Source organism: Lygodium microphyllum, chromosome 1, assembly GCF_053477565.2.
Source record: "Lygodium microphyllum isolate KBCC chromosome 1, Lygodium_microphyllum_v1.1.10, whole genome shotgun sequence".
Classification (NCBI taxonomy): domain Eukaryota; kingdom Viridiplantae; phylum Streptophyta; class Polypodiopsida; order Schizaeales; family Lygodiaceae; genus Lygodium; species Lygodium microphyllum.
Genome location: NC_141135.1, coordinates 182351559 through 182369345, shown reverse-complemented (window position 1 = coordinate 182369345; position 17787 = coordinate 182351559).

Genomic DNA, 17787 nt, shown 5'->3' with positions numbered 1-17787 from the left:
CTCCAACTAAGGTATCTTACCCTTTATTTTAGTATGCAAGGAAAAGGTCCAAATCTCAGTATTTTTGCCCTTTAGCTTCTTCACAATCTACAAACCATAAGATACAACATCTACAACACTATAGATAGTCAGCACAGCCATATTCTCAAATATCTCCTTCATGTCTCCTTTTCCCAAAGTTCGTGGCTATAGGTTGTCTCGTTTGGATAGAGCAAATCTTTCCATCCTATTGGAAAACCAGATTCTACCTATGATGCCTCTTTAAAGGCCTCACAATCCCTACAATTATGTTTGGTGGTATTGTACCATATGCATCTGTGCACCAAGGCTTCTCTTCTCAAACTCTTGGGTGTTATAAACAAGCATACAATCTTCACTTGTTCTTCCACACTTCACATCTTTAGCTTTAGCTCCTTCATACTTTTGATTAACTCATCCATGGCCTCATCCTTGGTAGAAGGAGCCAAAGAAACATGTGACTTAACCGTAACGACAAGTAAAGGCATAGGAGTAGATGCTGGAGATGTGATATCCCAACTTTGATTTAAAATCTTCCCGACTTCTTGCAAAATGGACTTGAAGAACTCTAAAATCATTAAATAGAGAAGATCTCGAGCAAAAAAAAAATCCAAGGATCACAAGTTGATATTCTTTCTCGATTGACAAGGATTATAACCTTCCATTCACGGAAGTTACCACCATGAACAAGAGTTATGAGCCATATTAGTAATTAGTGTTAGTGTCTATAGTATGGATGGTCCAAAAAATACTAGATTTTTATATAAAACTAGTATATTTTTGATATTTTGGATATTATTTATTGTAAATATCTTAAAAATATATAGAAAATTATAGAATAGGATGTCATGTAAAAAAAGAAAGTGGCTTTTTCAATCAATTTTGGAGATTTAATGCAAAAAGAAAGATTAGTGAAATCGCGCATGTCGCAATCGTAGTTTATAGGCAGCAAACAACATTTCGAACGGGGAGAGGAAAGAGTGATTTGGAAGATTTTTGATCAGGTGTCCTCTGGTTTTATCCCCCTTTCGAAGCCAACGAAACCATCAAATTTGTGATTTGAGTATCGAATTGCATCTTGGAAGCTTCAGATTGCTAATTTTGCCAAGATCCCCTCCATAAAGAGCTCCTCTTCTTAGCAACAACCCTTCTCTAATTTGGCTATAAATAAGAGGCATAGGGAGCAATTGAGAGAGGTCCCAGTAAGAGGGGAGAGGCCCTTCTCAGGAGTATAGAGAGGGAGGAAAAGAGAGGGAGGTAGAAGGATACCCTCCCGAGAGGGAGCTAGAGAAGGGGAGAATTATAAAGAGAGAGAGAGAGGAAAGAAGATCTCGAGAGGCTACGAGAGAGGGAATTAGAGAGGGGGTTAGAGAGGAAACAAATTAACTCAATCTCCCCCTGTCTTGGTCTTCAACTCGGCAAGATTCTCTCATGCTCTCCCATCCTGAATTCATTCCACCTTCTCTATCTCTGAAACCCACTCAAGAACGATGGCTCCAAAGCAACGAGGTAGAAAGACCATGAAATCCACTACAACCGATTAGAGAACAGGTATTGCCAGAGGTACGGGAATGCCCGAGGTTGTCAAAATTTCCACTATCAATAACAACAAAACATCGAGTGTAGCAAATGCAGGTGCAAGCAACGACAAAATTCCCAATGACGTCGCGCCAAACTAGGTTGTTCACAACTCAGAAATAGGTTATTATTTTCATATCGCCACATAAAATAATAAGGTTTTTTTCAAAATTAAGTTCATAAAATGTTAGCTTTTGCATTTACACTTACATGAGATGTAAGTCTCATCTAGAGAGTGTATTAATACATGCACAAATCGTTAACTACTACCTATGATTTGTAAATAGATTAATCGAGATTATAATTTGTAGGATCATGATGGAAATAGTTGCAAGAGGTTATTGCACGAAATGAGTAAAGGACGTTATGCACACTTGAGATTAGTAAAATAACTTGATATATTTATTTCCAAACGCGACAATGATTAGGATATGATTAACACTTAAGAAGTGAAAGACTATTTAGAGAAACTTGTAAATCATCTCGTTAAATTTTTATTGCATTATTTTTCTAAGTACCAACTAAAGGAAATTCGTTTATGTTGGGTAAGTTAGCCCTAAACGAAAAATTCGTGTCTTGCTTAACAACATTAAAAGATTTTTACTCAACACTTTTTTATGGAAAGAAGAATCCTCGTTAGAATGTAAGGTTACCTTGGGTTAAGGATCTACCTTGGCTATGTGAAGCTGTGAACTGCACGATGGTGTGATTGTCATTGTTTGAAAGGATTGTTTGTGTTTTCTAGAATCTAGATCTCTGATTAAAAACATTGACAAATAGGATAAAAGGAAAGATCGCGCTAGGCTACCCCCAAGCTAGTTGCTAGACCCTACTCCAAGGGGGTCATGATTAACACTTCAAGACGCTTAGACCAACTTCGTATCCTAACGATCTGTCGGTAGGGATAGTCTCGAGCAGTAGAAAATATGGATGCCAAAGGGGCTCTGGCTATAAATTCTACATTATTCATAGAGTCTAACAAGCCCCTTCGCGACCTAGGATGGGATCCTAGAACCCTAATACTAGTTGCAAGGGAGGAATCTTGATGGACAGAATACCCTCGTGGAATTTTTTATTCAAGGGTTGTTTGAAATGTATGTGTGTCTGTCATGAAATAAATTATGTAAAGGAACTTGTGATTTAACGGACCAATTAAGCTCGGGGGGTTCACTATATATATATTCTCTATATAACGTGCGTTCATGGCCTATTTATAAATATCCTAATCCATGAATTTTTCTTGAATAAAAAAACCCTTTTCTATTCAATCTGTAAGTAAGCCCTTTATATGACACCCTTCTGTATGTAGAAAATGTATAAAAATGGTGTTTTAAAAACCCCTTATTTTGAACTCACGTTGTTACGCGAGCGGTGATCGAGAGCAAGCCTCACTCACAACTTGATAATGAGACGTTAAGAAGTGCCGGTTGGGGTAATTGACTTTGTCGAATGCACAACTCAATTTGAAAAATTTAGATATTTGATAAAACACCAGAAAACAAGACTAAAAACAATGCCTCTTATAGCTCACAAAAAATTTAAAACCCGTATGAGGGTAGAGCATCACACAACCACACAATGAAAATACCAGAAATTTGATAACAAACCAAGTGAGATATATTTTCGTATCTTAACAACCTTGATCCGAGGCTCGGCGCTTTGACATCCAAAGGCTCCGACTTTCAAATTGGCATGACAAGAGCTCACTCTAGCATGCGACCCTCCTCTCTCACATAAAACAATTGTAAGAAAGGGAGGAGAAGGCCCTTAACTCTTTAAACTCCTCTCCTTATATAGTTTTCCATCCACATTCACACACATTAGGCTTTTTGCTTTCAGCTTTTGGCTTTTGCTTTTCTATTGCTTTTCACTATTTTCATTTTTTCTGCTTTATGCATGTTTGCAACTTGTTTGGATCATAACTTCGTCATTTGAACTTTGAATATAGTTGTTCGGGTACTCAAAACGATCAAACACATCAGGTCGACAAGCTAGCGCAGGCAGAATTACGAAAATCCATAAAAAATTGATTAAAATACCAATATTCGTAAATTGCATCATTTTTCTCCATTTTTTATCTTGGACGACTTATTCTCTTCCTTGGCCTATTGTTCTTGTAATTGCACACACTTTTACCACACATGTCCTCTTTTTCTTCAAGAAATACTCGCTGACGATGTAAAACGTATGATCTTTTCCTTTAATCCTTGAGTCTTGAAAATAATTCTCTGGATATGAACCTATTTTTTTATGCAGTGTGCCCTAGCAAGAATATGGTTTTTTAAAATGAACTTCGTGCCCAATCTTTCATGATTTGAAAAAAATATGCAGAGTTGGATCCATGAAATGCAATCAATCAATCCATGCTCACACAAAAATAATGTATGCATTCGAAGAATTGTGCCTAGCCTATCTAGATGTGATCGTGCATCATGCAAAATACAAACAAAATTTCTTGTTAATTTAAAATTTTTTATCTTCACCTCTCAACTCTCATAAAAAAGATATGATATACTCCGCTCCACCCATCCAAAATCTCATAATCACTCTAAAAAATGATGGTCCTCAAGATGTTGACCAGATATGAACAACCCTTCTCACAATTGGTGGCGTCCTTCACGACCCTCTAACTCACCCAACCTCCTTACACACTCAACCAGAGGTTCCTAACTTTGTGATGAGTATCCCAAATATCGTGCATGCAAGAAATGTGCGCACTCAATGACAAGTGCTCTCTCATGTGCGTATGCATCTAAGACTTACTGCATATAGCTACAGCGGACCTCATGCCGTACTAGTGCTCAATGATTGTGCAAAACATGCATAGTCCCAACCCATGGCATGGAAGTATTTGATAAGAACAGGAGACGACCCCCGAGTGTAGTGCATCAACAAGTGCAACGTGAAGTGCTCGTGAATCCATTATCCTCGTGATGTGCAAAAGTCTCAATAAGAAAACATAAATAGCTCCTCAATGTTCAGTAGCTATTGACAAACACAAGCTTCATCCTATTAAAAAAAATACCAAGCTCGACCAAGGCTATCAAGTTTCACACTCAACAAATTAAACAAAATGGCAAAAAAAAATCCTAAGCTAGACAAACACAAGAAATCCAACTACGAAATAACAAAACAAACTGTCACGTAAATAATTAAGCTAGCAAAAATCAATCCTAACTACAGTTAGACTAGGGGTTTTCAATTTCAAGAATACGCTTGACAATGTTATATATACATATATTCATGAGTGATCCCCCCCCTCCCCCCCCGAGTAATTAAGGAAGCTGTTTGTATATGTTTCAATAAATGTATTGTAGCTAATTTAAAAAGTAAAGATGATACTGTCATCAAAGGAAAGTGGGTGGGCATGCGCATCCATCCAACGATAGGGTGGTCCCAGTTAGTTGGGAGCTTTTCTAAATTGGCGATAGAAATAGGAAGACGATAAATTGACCAACTAGTCTTTAGTAGGTAGAACTAACTTTCATTGTTCTAGGGGGATGGAATGGGATTTTGCCTTATGGGCAAGAGAGTTGACATATTGCACTCCCCTTTGTTGAGATATTTGCAATCACACCTACTTCACTCCCTTTGTATGAGGGATCAGAACCAGAATCCCATATGCACAGTAGGAGAAAGTGCCACTACTCAATTCCTATAAAGTATTATACTTGCACACTTTTTCTAATGCAATGATAGTACTCTTCTCTTTCTAGCAAAGTTTATATTTCACTATGCACACACAAGATTGTGTTTATGAGTCCAAGTCTCAATCTTGGAACCTAATTCACTTGTGTAACAATTTATCTTTGTTTGGGTCAATGTCTTTTTGAGTTTCTTCTTCCTCTTTCAACCTCCATAGCTTTCGCATCTGCCATGCTCTAGATCCCACATATTTTAACATGGTATCAGAGAGCAGCTAAGCATAGCTTAGCTCTCGTTCTTAGTCGCTCTTCACCTCTATTCCATCTCTACTTAGCTCAGTCTCAGCCTATGAACTCACTTTCCATCTCCACCTTCAAGCTTTCCTTCATGGCTCAAATCAAGAAGGGGATAATTTGGATTTGAAAGAAATTAAAGGATTTTGCAGATTTGGAAGACTCAAGGAAGAAACATAGTGTCCATTGCCACTCATTTAGTGCTCTTAGCACTTGTGTCTTTTGACACATCTCAACAAACTCTTCTGCTACTAAAATCTGATAATTCTAAAGTAGATTTGTTGCTATTACTACAAGTCTAACGTGGGCAAAGACTCTGCAACTGCTTGCTTCAAAGGAGTCAGGTTTCACACCTGGCAGACCCGCATCAAACTCATCCTGATGAATAAGGGCCTCTAGGCCATTACCACTAGAAAAGAAAAGAAGCCTTGTGATGCAAACCTTGCTATCACTTGGCAAAAGAACAATGATAAGGCTTAGGCCATTATCAAATTGGAGCTAGACGATAGCTATATCCACCATGTGGATAACTGTGATACTTTATAGGATACATGGAAGAGACTTAACACCTTGTTTGGTGAATAGTCTAAATCATCAAAGTATGGTCTCTTGATTCAGTTTTTCAGGCTTGAAATGAATTCCATCACATCACTTGCCATACATCTGAATTACATGGAAGGACTTCTAACCCAACTTGTGTGAATCAACATTAAAATGGAAGAAGATGTTTGCATTAGTGTTTTACTTAAGAGTTTGCCTCTAAATATAATAGTGTATTAACAACTCTAATCAATATGCCAAACCTTGAACTTATTGATATCGAGACATCACTATTAGAGGAGGAAAAGAAGCTAAAAACTAAGGAAAAATCGAGCATCTCCAGAGATGAACATGCATTATATGTTGGCAATAGGTACAAAGCCAAGAGGAATCATCTCTTCTGTGACTTTTTCAAAAGGATTGGACACACCCTGAACTTCTGCCATGCTAGAAAGAGATCCCAAAAGGCCTACCTAGTTGTAGTCAAAGAATAAGAAGAAAACGGAGCAAAGGAAGAAGAAGAAGAAGAAGACCACTAGGAGAAGGACAAACCTCATCAGTCCTTCTATTCAAATAGAATTTTTTAGTCTTGTATTGCCTAGCCCTAATGCTTCAGACATAAACTTGTAAACTCCTCAAGTATCCTTGTACTACAGCCTCTGGATGGCCATCATCTTTGTGGTACCCACACTTAGCCCTTTTTGCGACAGCCTTTGGTGTTTTGCCATGTTTATGGTGCGCCCACACTTTGCAGGTGTTGCTTTCACTAAAGTCTCTACACACTTTGTACTTCTAGTTGTGATTGAGGAGGGGTGTTGAGATATTTGCAATCACACCTACTTTAGTCTCTTTGTAAGGAGTTGTGAGGGCTCAGAACCATAATCCCATATGCACAGTAGGAGCAATTGCCACCACTCAATTCCTATAAAGCATTGTACTTGCACTCTTTTTCTAATGTAATGATAGTACTCTTCTCTTTCCAGTAAAGTGTTTATGAGTCCAAATCTCAATCTTGGAACCTAATTCACCTGTGTGACAAATTATCTTTGTCTGGGTCAATGTCTTCATCAGTTTGTTCTTCCTCTTTCAACCTCCATAGCTTCCGCATCTGCCATGCTCTAGATCCCGCATATTTTAAAACCCTTCGTCTCCAATTCTCTTTGAACCAAGTGCAATGGTAAGTCCACTTCAATACAAGTAATCTTGTAGGAAGTGGGAACTCGAAATTACTGACACTAGTTGGCTGTTAAGAGAGGAAGCTAGAAATTCAAGTCGATCCTAGTGGGTTCGTGGCCGAAACTCTTCCATTGCAATGTAGACTTGGTAGGGCCTTAGTGACAAACCCCGTGATACTCCAAGGAAGCGTTGGCCGGCGTCATTTTGGAAAACCTATTGATGGACTACTAAAAGGTGCATCTTGGATTGAGACTGTGGTGGACATCTCACAGTTGGTATCAAAGCACTCATTATTAGAATAGAATATGACGTAAGCTTAAAAGAAAATTTTCTTGGATGGTAAATATAGCCTAGGACATGTTTTCTTCTCTTTGTTGATGTATGTTTTTGAATTATGGTAGAATAAAAAATCTTGGAAATGATTCTTGATCTTCCGAACGAGTAATATTTATGTCAACTATGCATTCATCCAGTCTTTCCTAGAGGAATCAGATGATGCAGATACTAGATCAGTTATGTAACCCCTCGCCTCTATATCATGAAAGATAGTGGATGATTAGCATAGGATACTGCTATATCGATACAAGATTTCTAGCTTATCTTCAGAATAATTTGAAAAGGATAAAATGTATGAAATATCTTAAAGTTGTCAAGATCTATCTATTTTGTAAAGCTAGTGTAAACTCAACCCTGTATACTAGGGGCAAGAAAATCGAACTAAACCCGTATATCTATGAGTCCTTCCTGGCAACAAAATAAAAGTCGTAGGTCACTCTAGCCGCCGCAACTACAAAAAGGACGGATTTCCTAAACTCACTCAAAATAATAGATTCCTAGATATCTACTCTCAGAATCCAAGTTACTTCATAAAGGATGTATTAGAGTGTCATACTTAGATTATAGTAGGGAATCCTTTTTGGAAAACAATAAGATGAACATGTAAGCTATTTGAATAATATATTTTTTTCCCATTTGATTACCTTGTACATCCATTGTAATAAAGATTGATTGATACTTTATCAATGAGAGAAATAATGGAACCTTATTTTCCCTTGGAACCTCTGAAATTGAAGTTTAACTTTAGCAATGGGAAAAGAGTTTGATTTGAAATTGTTATAATAAATTAAGTGAGAAATAATTTGAGTATCAAACTCTAATATTAACACTATATAAATTTCATAAAATTTAACTTGGGAATTGCTGAAATGATGAACGAGTTGCCTCTTACCCATCCAACCTCCAATCCTCACTAAGAGAACTAAAGAGGGGCACCACCTAGCCAAAGGGAGGATGGGCTAGGACATCCCTTTTCTCAAAGAGAATCAAGAGAACCGAGACACAAATTTACAAGAGAGAATATATGTACTAGACACCATATTGGAATATGAGAGAGAGAGATGAGAGGAGAGGGAGACAAGAGAAGAAGAGGTAGAAGAAGCTTGCCATTATGCTACATGGAATGAGAAGATGAGAAGAGAGGGAAATAATAGGAGAAGAGGTAGAGGAAGCTTGCCATTATACTACATAATAAAAGAACTTACTCATAGCTTACCTCAAAGAGATGAGGATATTCTAGAATGCTCTCATGGACTTGTCATTGTCCTTCCTCCCCCCTCTTCATTCTTCATGGGCTCTTTATATAGCCTCCATGAGGGATTAGATTAAGCTAATCTTCTTGATTAACATAATCCTAGATGATGTATGGCATCTTTGAAAATATGGAGAATAGTGGATGGGATAAGTCCCCACCTTGGTCATCATGCAAGAAGCCAAGGGGGATGGTAGACAAAATAGAGAAATGGAGCTAGATTATAAGAGGTGGGTGCCCAAAGCACATTATTATAATATATTTACAAGAAGGATAGAGTGAAAAGTTGGTGTGGTGAAAGAGAGAAGAAAATTTCATGTAGCCAGCAATCTGCACCTCGTAACTTCAAATCCGTGAGGAATTTGAAAAAAGTTTCTTGTACAACTTTGTAGAACAGGTCGAAACCGATCAAGCATTGCGGGAATTTTCTTGAAATTCACTTTTTCTTGGGAGTTATTGAGATTATAAAAAATGGCTTCTAAAAGCTGCTTTGACTTTAGTCCCCCATATATATATAAATACTTATAAGCATGTGACAAAAGGGGTCCATGCTTGTAAGCTTTTGTGCAAGATCCAAATGACACCATGATGTGGATATTGACTTGTGTGCTAGGGTGAGGTGTCCTCTAATGATGGTGATAGATTCCAAATCTTAGTGATGCAGACGGGGCCCATGTGTAGTTGGAGGCTAGTCCTTTGAAAAATCTATGCACTCACTCAACTCCTAGATGTAATCCATTTCCATCTTCACTAAGATAACCATCCCTTTTACCCTTTACATTGACATGCCTCCTAAGAACTTGTTCCCCCCATTTGCTAGAGTTATCATAATCGAGAAGCAATGTAGCATACCTAGTGCTTGAAGAGTAAACCCCAAAGTGATATGATAAGCTCTTGATAGGGGCTTTGGCCAAATTTTGTGGTAGTAATCCGGGTTGTAAAAAACCCGGATCAACATAATACAAGGATATGAGGCTATAGCGATGCCCATTAGCGCCGATAAATAGCGGTGTCGCTATTAGCGACGCTAATAGCGACGCAAATAGCAACTGTACCCAGAGGTAGAAAACACGGGTCGAAACCCAAGCGCATCATTTTTCGCGCATTCACGAAAGAGAGAGTGAAAGGGAGAGTGACCATCTTGCTAAGAGGGAGAGAAAGAGAGAAAGAAGGAGAAAGAAGGCTTCTCACCGCCACCGCTGCCACCGCCGCCGCTATCGCTGTTCGCGAAGAACATGAAGTGCTCGTGAATCCATTATCCTCGTGATGTGCAAAAGTCTCAACAAGAAAATATACCTAGCTCCTCAATGTTCAGTAGCTATTGACAAACACAAGCTTCATCCTGTTCAAAAAAATACCAAGCTCGACCAAGGCTATCAAGTTTTACACTCAACAAATTAAACAAAATGACAAAAACAAATCCTAAGCTAGACAAACACAAGAAATCCAACTACGAAATAACAAAACAAACTGTCACATAAATAATTAAGCTAGCAAAAATCAATCCTAACTACAGTTAGACTAGGGGTTTTCAATTTCAAGAAAACGCTTGACAACGTTATATATACATATATTCATGAGTGACGCCCTCCGCCCCTCGAGTAATTAAGGAAGCTGGTTGTATATGTTTCAATAAATGTATTGTAGGTAATTAAAAAACTAAAGATGATACTGTCATCAAAGGAAAGTGGGTGGGCATGCACATCCATCCAACGGTAGGGTGGTCCCAGCTAGTTGGGAGCTTTTCTAAATGGGCGATAGAAACAGGAAGACGCCAACTAGTCATTAGTAGGTAGAACTGACTTTCATTGTTCTAGGGAGATGGAATGGGATTTTGCCTCATGGGAAAGAGAGTTGACATATTGCACTCCCCTTTGTTGAGATATTTGCAATCACACCTACTTCACTCCCTTTGTATGAGGGATCAGAACCAGAATCCCATATGCACAGTAGGAGAAAGTGCAACCGCTCAATTTCTATAAAGTATTATACTTGCACACTTTTTCTAATGCAATGATAATACTCTTCTCTTTCTAGCAAAGTTTATATGTCATTATGCACACACAAGATTGTGTTTATGAGTCCAAGTCTCAATCTTGGAACCTAATTCACTTGTGTAACAATTTATCTTTGTTTGGGTCAATGTCTTTTTGAGTTTCTTCTTCCTCTTTCAACCTCCATAGCTTCTGTATCTGCCATGCTCTAGATCCCACATATTTTAACATGGTATCAGAGAGCAGCTAAGCATAGGTTAGCTTGTTCTTAGTCGCTCTTCACCTCTATTCCATCTCTACTTAGCTCAGTCTCAGCCTATGAACTCACTTTCCATCTCCACCTTCAAGCTTTCCTTCATGGCTCAAATCAAGAAGGGGAATATTTGGATTTGAAAGAAATTAAAGGATTTTGCAGATTTGGAAGACTCAAGGAAGAAACATAGTGTCCATTGCCACTCATTTAGTGCTCTTAGCACTTGTGTCTTTTGACACATCTCAACCAACTCTTCTGCTACTAAAATCTGATAATTCTAAAGTAGATTTGTTGCTATTACTGCAAGTCTAACATGGGCAAAGACTCTCCAACTGCTCGCTTCAAAGGAGTCAGGTTTCACACCTGGCAGACCCGCATCAAACTCATCCTGATGAATAAGGGCCTCTAGGCCATTACCACTGGAAAAGAAAAGAATCCTTGTGATGCAAACCTTGATATCACTTGGCAAAAGAACAATGATAAGGCTCAAGACATTATCAAATTGGAGCTAGACAATAGCTATATCCACCATGTGGATAACTGTGATACTTTATAGGATACATGGAAGAGACTTAACACCTTGTTTGATGAAATGTCTAAATCATCAAAGTATGGTCTCTTGATTGAGTTTTTCAGGCTTGAAATGAATTCCATCACATCACTTGCCATACATCTGAATTACATGGAAGGACTTCTAACCCAACTTGTGTGAATCAACATTAAAATGGAAGAAGATGTTTGCATTAGTGTTTTACTTAAGAGTTTTCCTCTAAATATAATAGTATATCAACAACTCTAATCAATATGCCAAACCCTGAACTTGTTGATATCCAGACATCACTATTAGAGGAAAAGAAGTTAAAAACTAAGGAAGAACCAAGCATCTCCAGAGATGAACATGCATTATATGTTGGAAATAGGTACAAAGGCAAGAGGAATCATCTCTTCTGTGACTTTTTCGAAAGCATCGGACACACCCTGAACTTCTGCCATGCTAGAAAGAGATCCCAAAAGGCCTACCTAGTTGTAGTCAAAGAAGAAGAAGAAAACGGAGCAAAGGAAGAAGAAGAAGAAGAAGACCACCAGGAGAAGGACAAACCTCATCAGTCCTTCTATTCAAATAGACTTTTTTAGTCTTGTATTGCCTAGCCCTAATGCTTCAGACTTAAACTTGTAAACTCCTCAAGTATCCTTGTACTACAGCCTCTGGATGGCCATCATCTTTGTGGTACCCACACTTAGCCCTTTTTGAGACATCCTTTGGTGTTTTTCCATGTTTATGGTGTGCCTACACTTTGCAGGTGTTGCTTTCACTAAAGTCTCTACACACTTTGTACTTCTAGTTGTGATTGAGGAGGGGTGTTGAGATATTTGCAATCACACCTACTTTCGTCCCTTTGTAAGGAGGAGTGAGGGCTCAGAACCATAATCCCATATGCACAGTAGGAGAAATTGCCACCACTCAATTCCTATAAAGCATTGTACTTGCACTCTTTTTCTAATGTAATGATAGTACTCTTCTCTTTCCAGTAAAGTGTTTATCAGTCCAAATCTCAATCTTGGAACCTAATTCACTTGTGTGACAAATTATCTTTGTCTGGGTCAATGTCTTCATCAGTTTGTTCTTCCTCTTTCAACCTCCATAGCTTCCGCATCTGCCATGCTCTGGATCCCGCATATTTTAACACCCTTCATCTCCAATTCTCTTTGAACCAAGTGCAATGGCAAGTCCACTTCAATACGAGTAATCTTGTAGGAAGTGGGAACTCCAAATTACTGACACTAGTTGGCTGTTAGGAGAGGAAGCCAGAAATTCAAGTCGATCCTAGTGGGTTCGTGGCCGAAACTCTTCCATTGCAATGTAGACTTGGTAGGGCCTTAGTGACAAACCCTATGATACTCCAAGGAAGTGCTGGCGGCGTCATTTTGGAAAACCTATTGATGGACTACTAAAAGGTGCATCTTGGATTGAGACTCTAGTGGACATCTCACAGTTGGTATCAAAGCACTCATTATTAGAATAGAATATGATGTAAGCTTAAAAGAAAATTTTCTTGGATGGTAAATATAGCCTAGGACATGTTTTCTTCTCTTTGTTGATGTATGTTTTTGAAATATGGTAGAATAACAAATCTTGGAAACGATTCTTGATCTTCCGAATGAGTAATATTTATGTCAACTATGCATTCATCGAGTCTTTCCTTGAGGAATGAGATGATGCAAATACTAGATCAGTTATATAACCCCTTGCCTCTATATCATGAAAGATAGTGGATGATTAGCATAGGATACTGCTATATCGATACAAGATTTCTAGCTTATCTTCAAAATAATCTGAAAATGGTAAAATTTATGAAATATCTTAAAGTTGTCAAGATCTATCTATTTTGTGAAGCTAGTGTAAACTCAACCCTATATACTAGGGGCAAGAAAATCGAACTAAACCCGTATATCTATGAGGAAGTTACAAAGATCCTTCCTGGCAACAAAATAAAAGTCGTAGGTCACTCTAGCCGCCGCAACTACAAAAAGGACAGATTTCCTAAAATCACTCAAAATAATAGATTTCTAGATATCTACTCTCAGAATCCAAGTTACTTCATAAAGGATGTATTAGAGTGTCATACTTAGATTGTAGTAGGGAATCCTTTTTGGAAAAAAATAAGATGAACATGTAAGCTATTTGAATAATGTATTTTTTTCCCATTTGATTACCTTGTACATCCGTTGTAATAAAGATTGATTGATACTTTATCAATGAGAGAAATAATGGAACCTTATTTTCCCTTGGAACCTCTGAAATTGAAGTTTAACTTTAGCAATGGGAAAAGAGTTTGATTTGAAATTGTTATAATAAATTAAGTGAGAAATAATTTGAGTATCAAACTCTAATATTAACACTATATAAATTTCATAAAATTTAACTTGGGAATTGTTGAAAAATTCACAGAATTTTGCATCCACAATAATTTCCAATGAAGCCCAAGAGAAAAGGAATCTTTTAAAGCAAGTCAAAACTCCAAAATTTGATGGGAAAGGCAAGAATGTGGAGGTTGACGCAAAAATTTTGATCAAATCTATAGAATATTATTTCACTGCTACTAGAACTGTCCCAGCCAACCAAGCCATGATAGCTAAGCTAAAATTAATTGGTGAAGCTCAACTCTGGTGGAAGTAGTTGTGAGATCAAGGTGTCCCTAAAAATTCCATTACTTGGGATTTGCTAAAAGAAGTTGTAAGAGGAAGATATTTACCTCTAGTTTATCGCACCCAGAAGATGAATGAGTTTTTTAATTTGAAGCAAATGAGACTAACCTTGGAGACATATTACTCCAAGTTTGTTTCACTTCTTAAATATACACCCTCCATGGATAGTGCTCAACAAGTGTCCAAGTTCTGCAATGGGCTAAATTCTCCTCTGAACACTTGTTTGAAATCAATGCCTCCAATAGACCTCCAAGATGCTTTGATTCAAGCTGCTCCTATTGTGTAGGAAGTACAATCAAAGCCTAAAAATAATAAGTTCTAGAGCTACAATAATGAGAACGAATGAGGATTCAAAGGTCAAGCAAAAAGAACTCAAGGCCAATTTCACCAAGTTCAGAAGAAAAAGGCAAAATCCAATGCAATTGGAAATCTTGTTTCTACCTAGGGAAACAAGGATAGTCTTATGTGCTTTCAATGTAATGAGCCAGGACATTTCACGAGAGATTGTCCAATGCTTGGTGGAAACCATCGCCAAGGCCAATTTCAAGGTCAAGGTAGACCTCCCCAGGGCTGTGGTCAAGTAGCTATGGCAAGAGGAAGAATGTAAAATATTACCCTTAAAGAGATTAATAAGGAGGAAGACCCTACTATGGAAGAAGATATTAAAAAAGTAATTGTTCATGTTGCATTCCACAACAAAGGGCCCAAGTTGTCAATACTTGATAATATAGACACCAGATAGTCACCGAGGTAAATCATTTAAAGTTTTGATTGACTGTGGAAGTATAAACTCATTTATTTCTAACAAGTGTGCTAAGAAGTTAGGAATAGATACAATAAATGCATCAAAACTACTTGTGGAATTACCAAATGGAAAGGAAGTACTTTCTACATAGCAAATTGCCAAGGTAGAGTTTAACCTAGGAGGAAACCTTTCAAGAATGAGATTCAGAGTAATGAACTTAGGAGCTTATGAATGTTTACTAGGAATGGATTAGCCGATTCCCAATGATGTTCATATCCATTGTGGAAAAGGTCAAGTCACATTTCAGGATTTGAACACTGAGATAACAACTACACAAGGTGAAACAAGGAAACCTAAATTTCAATTAGCAAAAGCTTCTCAAATTGTGAAAGGCCTGAAGAAAGAATTACCACTTTACTTGATCAATCTTAACAAGGTAAATCAAGATGGTCATACAAAAGAAGAACTGTTCTCGTTAAAAGAATACGTCGACGTATTTCCTGAAGAGCTAATTGAGTTACCTCCGAAAAGAGAAGTCAATCATGAGATCAAACTTGTTCCACGAGCCACTCCAATGGCAAAAAGACCTTACAAAATGTATATTCGTGAAGCCATTGAACTAAATGAGCAAGTCAAACAACTACTAGAACAAGGATGGCCAAGTAGTTCACCATGGGAAGCCCCAGTATGATTATTCCAAAAGAATATAGATGGAGCTCTCTGTATTTGTATCGATTTTCGAGGGCTAAACCAGGTAACAGTGAAGAATAAGTACCCGATCCTCCCAAGGGGATAGACAAGCTTCTTGATCGTCTACAAGAGAAATAATATTCTCTAAGATCTATCTTTGGTCAGGATATTATAATATCAGAATCAAGGATGAAGATATTCCTAAATATTTCTAAAACCACCTTTAACACAAGATATGGTCATTTCGAATTCATCGTGATGTCATTTGGGTTGACAAATGCCCCAACTACCTTCAATAGGTTAATGCAAGACATTTTCATGCCTCATCTTTATGATTTTGTTCTTATATTCTTTGATGGCATCTTAACTTATTCTAAGAAAGAAGCATAACATAAACCACATCTTCACATTGTCTTAGAGATAATGAGAATACAGAAATTGTATGCCAACAAGAAGAAGTGTGCCTTCTTCAAAAGGAAGATTGAGTACTTGGGATTCATAGTGTCTGCTGAAGGTATATCAGTAGATCCTGCCAAGGTCAAAGATATTCAAGATTGGCCATCCCCAACCACTATCAAGGAAGTGAGAAGTTTTCTAGGTATAAGATATTCATAAGAAACTATGCCCAAATTGCAGCACCTCTTACAGACCTACTCAAAAAGCAAGTTGCCATTATAGCTTTGAGTAACTAAAGCATGGTTTGATAATTTATCCTATCTTAAGGCTACCTGACTTAAGAAAGGAACTTGAAGTTGTCACAGATGCTAGCTATCTTGCATTCGGATGCGTACTAATGTAGGAAGGTCATCCTGTAGCTTACTTTTGAGAAAATTGAAAGCCCATGAAAATAGATATGCTACTCATGACCTGGATTTGTTAGCTATGATTCACGCTCTCAAATTATGGAGACATTACTTGCTTGGAAATAAGTTTTCCTTGGTCATAGATCATAAAAGTCTTAAGTGGATTTTTACTCAACCTGATCTTAATATGAGGCAACAACGGTGGATCAAACTTTTGCAAGAGTATGACTTTGAAATTAAGTTCAAACTTGGTAAAGAAAATGTAGTAGAAAATATCCTTAGTCATAAAGCCTTCCTTAATGCTCTTACACTGAAGAATCATCTATGGCAGAAACTCTGGCTACAATGGTATCAATGCCAACTAATCCTGTCATTGAGTTTATATTCTCAGGGAGTTGTATCTTGTAAGTGCTTAGTCCTAAGCACTTGAGAACCTTATAGGGTCCACAATATCTTGGAATTAGCTTCTTAAATTCTCCTAAAGATAAAGAACTCTTCTTTGGATGGACACTAACGAAGACCATGTCTCCTTTGAAGATTCATTCTTGCCTTTTTAGATCAGCATACACCTTTTGTCGGTCCTTGGCAGCTTGAATATCTTGTTGGATAATGTTGATTTGATCATCCATTTCTTCTAACATTTTTCTCGAAGCTTCTACCCTTAGAGTAGGATCTGAAAAATTAAGTGGCATACGACAATCTTGACCATATAGTGCCTGAAATGGAGTCAACTGAATACTTTGATGATCGGAGGCATTATAAGCAAATTCCACTAAGGGTAGATAATGAGTCCACCTTTTAGGTTCCTTGTTGCAATATGTGCGCAGAACATCCTCAATCACTTGATTAACTCGTTTTGTCTGCCCCCATCAGTTTGTGGATGATCAGCAGTGCTGAAACAAAGTTGGGTCCAAATGGCTTCAAATAAACTCTTCCAAAAATGTGATGTAAAAAGAGAATCACAATCACTGACAATGCTTTTAGGTAACCCATGTAACATAAAAATCTATTTTACAAAAACTCTTGCAATATCTGAAGCTTTGTAATTGGTTTTTGTTGGAATAAGATGAGTGACCTTTGTTAGTATGTCTACTATTGCCATTATTGATTTATATTATCCTTATATAGAGGGTAACTTAACTACAAAGTCCATGCTAATAAACTCCCATTTCATATGGGGAATGTCAAGTGGCTGGAGTTTTCTTGGTAGCTTGACACGTTTAGATTTTACCCTTTTGCAATTTAGACATTCAATGA